The sequence below is a fragment of the Xyrauchen texanus genome, chromosome 1 (genome assembly GCF_025860055.1).
Source record: "Xyrauchen texanus isolate HMW12.3.18 chromosome 1, RBS_HiC_50CHRs, whole genome shotgun sequence".
NCBI lineage: Eukaryota > Metazoa > Chordata > Actinopteri > Cypriniformes > Catostomidae > Xyrauchen > Xyrauchen texanus.
This window is the reverse complement of record NC_068276.1, coordinates 64,610,960-64,621,552: the sequence shown is the minus strand read 5'-3', so window position 1 is coordinate 64,621,552 and position 10,593 is coordinate 64,610,960.

Genomic DNA, 10,593 nt, shown 5'->3' with positions numbered 1-10,593 from the left:
ATTACCAACCAGACTGACTTTATTTCTGTCAGACATCTACAGAAGTTCTTATTAAAACGTGACAGGTTTAGATGTTATTTTATTTTCATTTGATGTTACCATGATGGTGATTAGTGTTTGCTTTAGTTGGGCTCTTGACCCTTGACTTTAATATTATTTTTTCTTTGATTTGAGTTAAAGTCATGTTTTTAATTAATTAATTAATCGGTTTCCCAAATGACACAAGTAACCTCCATACTGTAAAAAGGAGAACAGTACATTGCTGGCAAACACAGCTAGATTACCGTTATTTTACAGCGCATGGAATCACCGTGTTTTGCACCTTGCAAACAGGTAGGCCAAAAGGGAAATAATATAATTCAAGCAATTGCAAGCTGTTGAATGACTGTACAGAACTGGTTATGTGTTCACCTTTATTAATTGCTTAATTTTATTATTATTTTAATCTCTTAACAGATGGAAAAGAAAACATTTGCAGTGGTGGAATTTGCAGATGACAGTTCGGTGGAAATCATCCCAACCACATGGCTGGAGGAGACCACTGAAGTATGCTTTTGTATTCAATTAACTTTAAAGTAACATTAACTTACAATATTAAAATCAGATTAATAAAATACAAACAAAACAAAAAAAGCTTTTTTTTTTTTTACAGGGGATATTCTGTTACTGGACATTTCTGAACACACGGCAGTTGGTTCAAAAAAGTGCCATGCCTGACAAACAAAAATGGAAACGGTTCCGTATTAAAAAAATTTGGCTAAGAACAGGTACAACAGGATTAAAACAGGTCTATAGACTATGTGTATTGTCTGTAACTCATGAATATGTTGTTGTAAGGACCGCCTATTTACCAAACAATAGCCTTACAATGTTGTTTACATTTTTTTGGTTTATCTCTAAAATTATTTTATGAAATGTATTATTCTGGCAACAATCTATATTTTCCAGACTCATATACAAAAGCATCCCAGAAATGCCGGCTTGTTGCAGAGACGTCTAATTTGGAAACGGAGGACACCTCAAATAAAAAGAGGCAGCCCAAAAAGCCAAGAAGATTTCAGTCTGAAACTGACATCTCCTCAGATGGTAAATGTTTAAATCACACAACATGCATGTGAAAGGTCAGTTTATTTATATTGTAAGGGCTGTCTGCAGAAAGTCACAGGAGTGCTCCAGTGGAACATAATGACATTTTATAGCATTAAGTAATTATACTTTTTAACATTTGGAAACGTTATACTTTACAACGTGATTAAAACTGTGATTAAAAAGTAATTAAAACTGAAACTGTTAAAAATCTATAAAAAAATATCTAAATACCAAGTCCGCTGAAGAGCAAAATTGTCAATTACTTTTTTTATACATAAAACATGCATTTTGCTATAACTTTGATCTTTTATACTTTTTCTATATATATTTTAGATGAGGGCAGATTTATCCCAGTTCAGGGAAAAAAATTGTCAAAACCTGTTCCACCCAAATGTAAGTCATGTAATAATACATGTTATTCACTCATCCGCTTTATTTAGTTTTCTAAAACTCTGAAAATTCAAAGCAACCTGCTAACATTTAACACTTTTCACATTTCTGGTGTGTTTTTAGATCAGCCATTTCCCCAAACATTCCCACAAGACAAAGGTTTGCAGAATATAATACTCTCCAGTTTATTTATTTATTTAACATAAGGTATCATTCAAAATATATTTAAAGCAATATATTACTCTCTGTCACCCACAGAACGACAAATGACAAGATCTCCGGATTTATTCAGTTAAAATTTGAATGATATTAAACTTTTTCAATGTTTATTTATACCTGCAGCTCTATAATAAATTGTTATTTTTACAGCAGAAGAGTCATTACCAGAGTCTTCAGAGACAAATGTGTCTCCCCTCCATCAAAGTGTGGAAATCAAAATGTATTGTGTTATATTCATTAGCATGTAATACTTTGTAACCTATTTTGTTGTTTGTTGCAGTGTCAGATCTCCTCCTAAATGAGCCACAGAATTTAACTGAGGAAGCCACAAAAAGTAAGCTACAGTAGCAGCTCTTCGACACAAACATGCATGCATACATAGTGTTTCCCACAAAATATTATAGGAGTCTTAGGAGTGGACCCCTCTGGGTCTGGGGGCAAGGTCCAGTCCAAAAAGTGGAGGTGATTAGGTATTATTAGAAGTGTACTGTCATGCGGCCACGTCTAGATAATTAATGGCAAAAACTGCATAGACATTTAAGGAACGAAATTTGTCATGTTTATTATTTCTCCATAGACTATCGCACAAAAGTCCTAAAGAGATTGCAGGAATTATGTGAAAAATCAGCAAGACATCCTCTCCTTGCAACGCAGTATACTGGCTGCTGTGGCTGTGCCAGGTGGCGAAGCAGAGGAGGAAATCCTTGCTGGGCCATGTCAAAATGTTGAGGCTTTTAAAGAGTTGGACATTGCATTGAACAACAAGGAGAAAAGGACAAAGATGGTAATAAACGTAATGTATGTAAGCAATAAGCAGAGGCTGTGCTGTATCGTGAATTCACGGCTGAAGGGCGTTAGGCACGAGGTGAAACGGAGAAAAAAGACCAAAAAAATGTCTTTGTTTCTACAATCATTTCGAGATTATATGTGAAATTGGTACAATATAAAAAATATATTACAAACTTTAATGGTGCTAATAATAGCGATTAATTACAGAAATAATGTGCAACTAAGTTAGTTTTTTAATCGATTGACAGCACATATACAATCACATTTATTAACAGACACTTTAATCCTTTCAATCAGCTATTGCATGATAATTGCATTATTTTAATCTGTAGAAGCCTATTGTTCCATTTTAATAGATAATTGTATTCTTTGTTTATATAACATTGTTGTTTTAGTTGTTAATGGTGTTGTTGTTGTTTTATAGATGAACTACCTTCGCTCCTTGGGGTGCAAATCTAGGGGCAGCTATACGCAAAATGTTAGCGTAAGGTGGCATCGAAAGAAGTGCTGAGTGCCTACAGCCTGAAGGGAGGAAGAACAAACTTGCCTTCCAAGGCCTCAACATTTGCTCCAGTATAATAGGAAAGTTTCTTCTAACTCTTCTAACTTCTTTTGTGGAGTTATCTAAAAGTAACTATTTTATATGGAAGCCCGTTTTTGCCACTTTATTAACAATACAGAGTGTATATCTTGCAAAATCTGCTTCAAGGTGCAAAAGCGTATGTGACGAACGGATCACGAATTGACCGAGGCTCAGGATTTAAGGGAATACAGAAACTGAAATTTATTATTATGAATTATATTGATGATACATGTAGGCAGTGCTCGAATTGAGGGGGGGCTGGGGGGATCCGGGACCCCCCATAAGGTATTAGGGACCCCCCATAAGAAGTAAAAAATAGAATTAGGGGGGTCCCTCAGATATTTTTATTTTAGTAAAAAATAATAATAACAAATCTGATTAAATGCATGCAATGGATACGGTAAATTTCGTGAATTGATTATTTACAATAATTTTTTTAAAGTTGGCTAGTTGCCATGTCTCTTTAAAATGTAAACGCCCGCCCACATCTAAAGAGTGCTGTGCACATGACATCGTTGACTGACAGGACTGTTTGATTGGCGCTGCTCGTTGAAGCTAATTTTAACTTTTAAAAATGGAGAAAAATAAACCTCCACTCGAGGTCGGGAAGAGAAAGCTTCTTACCGACTTTTTTGAGGGGTAATTGACTCTCTCTATATATCTTTCTACTTTATATCTACCCACACCATATCGGGGCTTTTGTATTCCTTGCGTGAATTGGAAACATTTAGGCTTAAGTTACTATTTTTTTCATTATTAATAGTCCTGGTTCTACGGGAGTGCTAAAGATCTCAACGGAGATGGATAACAGCTTTTTAGTAAAGGGAGCGATCGTTGTGTGCTTTCTATGCTTTCTCATTTCCATTCAGAATTTTTATAAAACTTGTTTTCATGCTGCCAGCCAGGACCAATGGCCACGTAAACACAAAGTTTCGAGAATTACATACGCATTTATGCGTGATTCACTCTTGAAATAGCAATAATTGACATTGATTGCCATGGCATTGTTTGTTTCTGAATAAAGCAGCCTTTTTCACTGAAATGGTCGTTGAATATTTGCTGACTTACTCACTCATAACAGTGCTTTTCCGCCACCTACTGGACGTAACTATGTAAAAATCGCATGTGCTGAAATAGTTGAAAAATCCCCACCAACACACAGACTGACAGCCTGTTTTGTCACAATCTATATGTTTAATATCTAATAAACAAGTTTCATCCATTTAATCAAGTCTTTTGGAACAAACATTATTATCACAGTGTCACATAATCCACATTAATCATCCAGTTGTTTTTAGGGTAAAAACTACATTGGTAAAAAAGCTAGAATCATTCTGTTGGATGTACACTACTGTTCAAAAGTTCAAGAGTCTCTTCTGCTCACCAAGCCTGCATCATCCACTGGTTCCTGAAATTACTTTGATGTTTGTTATGGATGAATCCTGAGTTGACTTTTGAGAATCTCCTGGACATACCTATGTTAAACTTATAAACTATTCCAAAGACTGTATCCTGTTTGCCCAGTTGTCCTGTACTCTTTGAGTAAAGTTCCTGCACCTGGGTTCATACCTATCTACATCATTACAGCCTGATAGTATTTTTCCATTCTTTTGCTAATGTTTAAGTAATAAAAAGTTGTGAAGATAGATATCCTTTTGAAGTTACTCACTGCTCTTTTATCACTGCTTTCGGAGACATTATGAAATAATTATTCCTGTGCTACTGTTGAATCTGACAGTGATACCATCCAGTGAGTCTGGAAGCCATCTGATTATTTTCTACTGTTTTTGAGACATTTCAATGTATTTTGAAGTTACTTGCTTTTACTGGTCTTCAAGAGCCTTATATGTAGTGCCCTAGTATATTTGCCATAGTTGCTGTTTTGGGTCTGCTGCCCTCTAAATCCAGTATTACTTTAGTAAGTAATTTAAAAGAATAATTATATATATATATATATATATATATATATATATATATATATATATAGCCTATATAATTCTTTATCAAGCGTTTTTAATAAATAAGATATATTTATACATATTATGATCAAATATATTGTATATTTTGTATAAAGTGTATATTGCAAGACTAAACCTTCACCCCCCACGCATAAAACAAAACTTGGGGACCCCCATAATACTTGACTCAATTCGAGCACTGCGTGTAGGCCTATTTAATATAGCCTATAATGTTGTAATCCAACAGCATAAAGGGCTGCCTTTCCAAAATGCATCAGCAGGTGCAGTTGTAGGCCCATAGCATACCACTCAACCATTTTTTTCACGTTTTTCATCTGCAGAACAAAATTAATAAAGATTTCTGTTTACTAAATTCACTATGAAATGGGATGGTGGTGAATGCACAAAAATACTTTACATGTCGGCAGACATTAGAATGAATCTTGTCTTTCTGTGTACAAAATGCATTATTAAAATGCATTTTTATTTATATTTTAATACAACATTTTGAGAAATTAGGCAGGTCCAACTTGAGAGCATCATGGTTTCAGGTCCTGTGTTCACATGTCAAAACTTGGAGTAATTTGAAAATGTCAGATAGTAATTTTATTTAATGTTTATTATTATTATTATTTTTATGGGCTAAAACGGACTTCTAGCCTACAGGTCAACAATATGCCTACACTTCAAATCTAACTCTATTTCTAATATAAATGTATATACAATGTAACGTTACTGAGATTATTTAGACTTTAACAGAGATTATTTCATTCTATTTCTAGGAGCAACACAAAAAACTTCAAAACACTGAAGGCTGACTGAGGTGGAAGACCAAATTGGATTGGCCCTGAAATTTGCCCCACACAGGACTTTAAAATGGTAAACACACTGTATCAGAATTTATTATTTATTTATTTATTATTTATTATATGCGTTCATGTTAAGTGCATTTTTGGGAAACGCACGTGGATTTGCCATGGCGTTCATAACCTTGCACGTATAGAGCGCTCTCAAGAGCTAGATAGCCTACATCGTTATCGGAAACCCGCCCAGACTAGATGCGACTGTCACTTCATGACAGAAGATTGTTTCTTTAATTGTTCATCTAATTGTTTCATCTAATGTCCATGTAACGTGTTGTCTTTTCATTTTCTTGTTAAATTTGCAGATAACGGTGTTGGGAGTAGGCTATACACGTTTTGAGCGGATCGTGAAGATCAGCACATTGTATATTGTATATAAATTAATTGTATATGAATCAATTTTGGTGTAAGTTATAGGCTACAGTTTGCAAAAGATAGTTTTAATTAAAATGTTTGTGCAATTTTATTTATTGAAATATTTTCATGTTAAATATTCCTGTTCCTTAATAAAGTTTGTTAACGCTGTGTTAGTGACTTATTTTAGGTTGATAATTAAACAATGAATCAACAAAAACATGGATTGTGTGCTGATTTAATTATTTAATACAAACTGATTTAGGCCTACTTATTTTCTGTAATATATTGTAGGCTAATAATAATATATTCATAGGATTCTTAAGTGTTTGAGAATAAAAATGTAGAATATGTTGTTTGTAGACCTATAATTTGTGTACAGGCATATCAGGATGTAGAGGTTAGGAAAACGTTCGAGGAACGTTCCGGGAACCTTCCGAGAACCTTCCGGGAACCTTTCGGGAACGTTCCGAGAACGTTCCCTTAACCTATAGGAAACGTTCTATTAACGTAAAGAAAACTTTCCTAGCTAACCAACAGGGAACGTTAGAATGTTTGTTCAGGGAACGTTCTGGGAACGTTCTGGGAACCTGAAAGTAACGTTCTGGGAACATTCTGGGAACCAAAAATTGTTAACTGGGTTATTAATGATGATTTGCTATTTGGGGAATGAACCCAGCGCTATGATTGGTCGAACTCTTCTTTTGCTGTTGCTTGATTTGAGTACTGCGCGTGCGCAGATGCGTCACCAGGTTTTAGTTTAGAGTGACAAATCGTACCTGCGTACTTTGAGGTCAAAATGTGGACAGGTTTGCAGGTCTGCAATTAACGTTTATTGTGTTGGATAAATTTCATTGTCAACAATTCTTCTGCTCTGTTGAACATTTGACACATTTTGAACATTGAGCTTTAAATATTTTCTCTACAGAAAAAAACTGTTTCATTTGAGTGAAATAAACTCCAAGATTTTAAACTGGGAACAAGAAATAAACACGTGACGTGATTTTGGCTCCTCCTTCAGTGGTGTGTTTCTACTAGGTCCTGTAGGTGAATCTAAACATCTACTCCGGTTGTTGGTCGCGTCACATTCGGGTGAATATTAAACTCTCATCATCTTGTCTGGAAGAGGAAAAGGAGATTTAAGCGTCATCGTAAAGTTTCGCTTGATAATATTCAGAGACCCGCTATTCGTCGTATTTTTGCAGATTTGATTTGAGTGTTCAAATGCTTTTGAAGAGAGGAAAGGAAACTGAATCTGATGGTCAGTTTGAAACACGAGTCGATGGGCGGGGCTTTTGATTGGCTCTTTCCACCCGTCAATCTAAGAGCTGACCAATGAAATCATTTAGTGGGTTTGATCCATGAAGACACGCAATCAGAGGACGCGTCGACTCCTTTATAAATTAGCATAGAGGAATAAAAACTGCAGTCAGTTGTAACTTATTAATGTTTTGTGAGTTTCAAGCGAAGTCGGAACTGAAAAAAGACATTTAAAAGACCGTCACTTTCAGTAAAGTTGCATTGAATTCAAAGTAAGGGTTTCTACAGCCCTTACTTCATTGTACCCAAGAAAGGCGGCGGCTTACGACTGATCTTGGACTTACGAGTTTTCAACCGGGCTTTGCACAAACTCCCGGTCAAAATATTCACGTAAAAACACATCTTAACTTGCTTCCGGCATCTAGATTGGTTCACAGCGGTAGACCTGAAGGACGGGTACTTTCACGTCTCAATATTGCCTCGACATTGACCCTTTCTACGGTTCGCGTCCGACGGCCAGGCGTATCAGTACAAGGTCCTCCCCTTCGGCATGTCCCTGTCCCCTCGCGTCTTCACGAAGGTCTCAGAGGCAGCCCTTGCCCCGCTTCGGGAAGCCGGCATCTGCATTCTCAACTACCACAGGTTGAATCCCTCCCGGCCGAGTTTGTTCCCCTCCAGGGATCTCTCAGTGGTCCTCTCGGGCCTGTAGAGACCCCCCTTCGAGCCGCTAGAATCAGTCTCCTTGAAGACTGCCCTCCTGATCGTGCTCGCCTCCATCAAAAGGGTCGGGAGCTTTAAATTTGGTAACACTCAAAAAAACACTCAAAAGTTGAACTTGTTACATAATATACATTTAATCCATTATTACTGTAAATGACACTTAAACTCAATAAAGTGTCAATAACACATCCAGAAACATTACATTCAGTACACACTTCAGTTTGTTCTTTGAAATCATATTATTTTCATAATCTCTTACACAGGATACATGAAGTTCAAGCATTCATCCACATGTTTTAATGCTGGCTCACATGTTTCACTCCTAAATCACACCTCATCTATTAGCCTATCCAGCATAAGGTCAAGAGGTCAAGCATCCTGCTCTAAATTAGATAAGGTGAAATGTTATTAAAAGCTCTATATTAATGATAAACAGTACAGATAAAGTGAGGTTCCAGTAATAAATAAACAATTAACAATAAATGAATGAGCATAATCACTTTTCGAGTCAAATGAATCATTGGATCAGCTGGAGATGAATCGTCCCTCATGTGGACAAATTGTGAATTGTTGTGATTCAGCAGATAATCACATGATCTGACTGCCATTAAACAACATTAATAGATGAATTTGCACCTGAATACTTTCAGATATTGTCTATAAAATATGCAAAGTTCTTCTACATAGTCCTGAATCATTTAATAATACTATTCCCTCTGCTCAAAGTTACCGTTAGTCAGCAAACATCAGCGATCAAGCGCTTTATAGTGGAGTCAAATTAAAGTCAATGAAAATATAAAGAATTTAATAGATGAACTTTAAATAACACACTAACCAAACATATTCATCTGAATGCAAATGTAACAATTTGTTTGAATTAAACATTGATTTGCAAGTGTATCAACATCTGCTCTTCTCTGTGCCAATGTGATGAGATGCACCTGTTCAATTGTGCAGAAAATCTGTTCCTCAATCAGTGTTTTACTTTCACTTTCAAAACGCTCTTTAAGACCCACACATGATCTTTAAATGAGCTTGTATCCAAACTGTTGATCCTCTGTGAATGACTTTTGCATTTATAATGTGGAGAAGAAATGAGTGTCAGTGGATCCGGATCAGTTCACTGTTTCTGCACTCAATGATCATATACAGTATTTTATCATCTCAATGTTCAGTGAATCCACCTGCTTTACAAACTCAACTGTTATTGAACTGACACTCTCATTCTCAATGACACTAATTACATACAAAACTATTTCATTGACACTTTATACAAATCTGTTCTTCATCTGGGACTTTAAATATAAGCGGTCCAGAATCTTATTTTGATCTGAATCTCAAGACAAGTTATTCTGAACTTGGGAAAATCATATTTAATAACTATTGTATTATATAATGTGTTTCCTCAAGGTTTTCTCTCTATTTAAACATATAGAGTTTATTTCTGGACACAATCGCTGCTGGTTATTTTAACTGAGGACTTTTAAGGCACAATTTTCAGTAAAGCTGCATTGAATCCAAATGTGTTGTGATATGTGCTGTACAAATAAACCTGAGATGACTTTCAAACAGGAGAAATCATGTTTCTTTCATTTCATCAAAACTCTTCCATCCATATTTGATTTTTATACAAACAAAAACCGAGAGATGAAAATGACACTTTATTATTCACATGTTTTACATAAAGAGTGAGGAGCTGAAACAATCATGATGGCAAATATTGTTCAGATTTAAATGTCTTCAGTTGTTTTGAAGAAATAATCATTTTCTCCAGTGCAAAATATATTTATGACATTAATAATCAAGAGTTTAAGATAGTATTTAAATCTGTAAGAAAGCATAAAGTCCAGAATATTTCAAACACAAAGACACACTTATTTAAAGTACGAAACATCAGATCACACACAAATCCACACAATAAAACTAGATCAGAATAAAACTAAAGTGTTTCAGTTCTTATTCATTATTTGAACATGAAACAGGAAATATTCAAGTAAAAGATTCAAATAGAAATCATAGAAAAGCAGAAACACAAAATACAATGTTTTAAAATCATATGAATGAGAAATCAATTCTACAACAAATGAAACATGGTGAAATAATGAACAGGAATGTAAGAAAAGTCTTCTGAACGTTTTTAAAGAGATTCAGATTGAAGTTTCTTCCTCTGTTACTGCAAACTGACTTTGATCTTCAACAGATGAAACTATCAAATACAAAAACAATATTAGAAACATGTCATTGAACTCCACTTTCATATTGTTTCCTCTGCTGTTATTGTCTTTGTGAACATTTCATCTGTTGATTATATTGATCTCTTTTACCTCTCGCTCTGTAGCATTTGAACACCAGCACGACTGTCGCCATC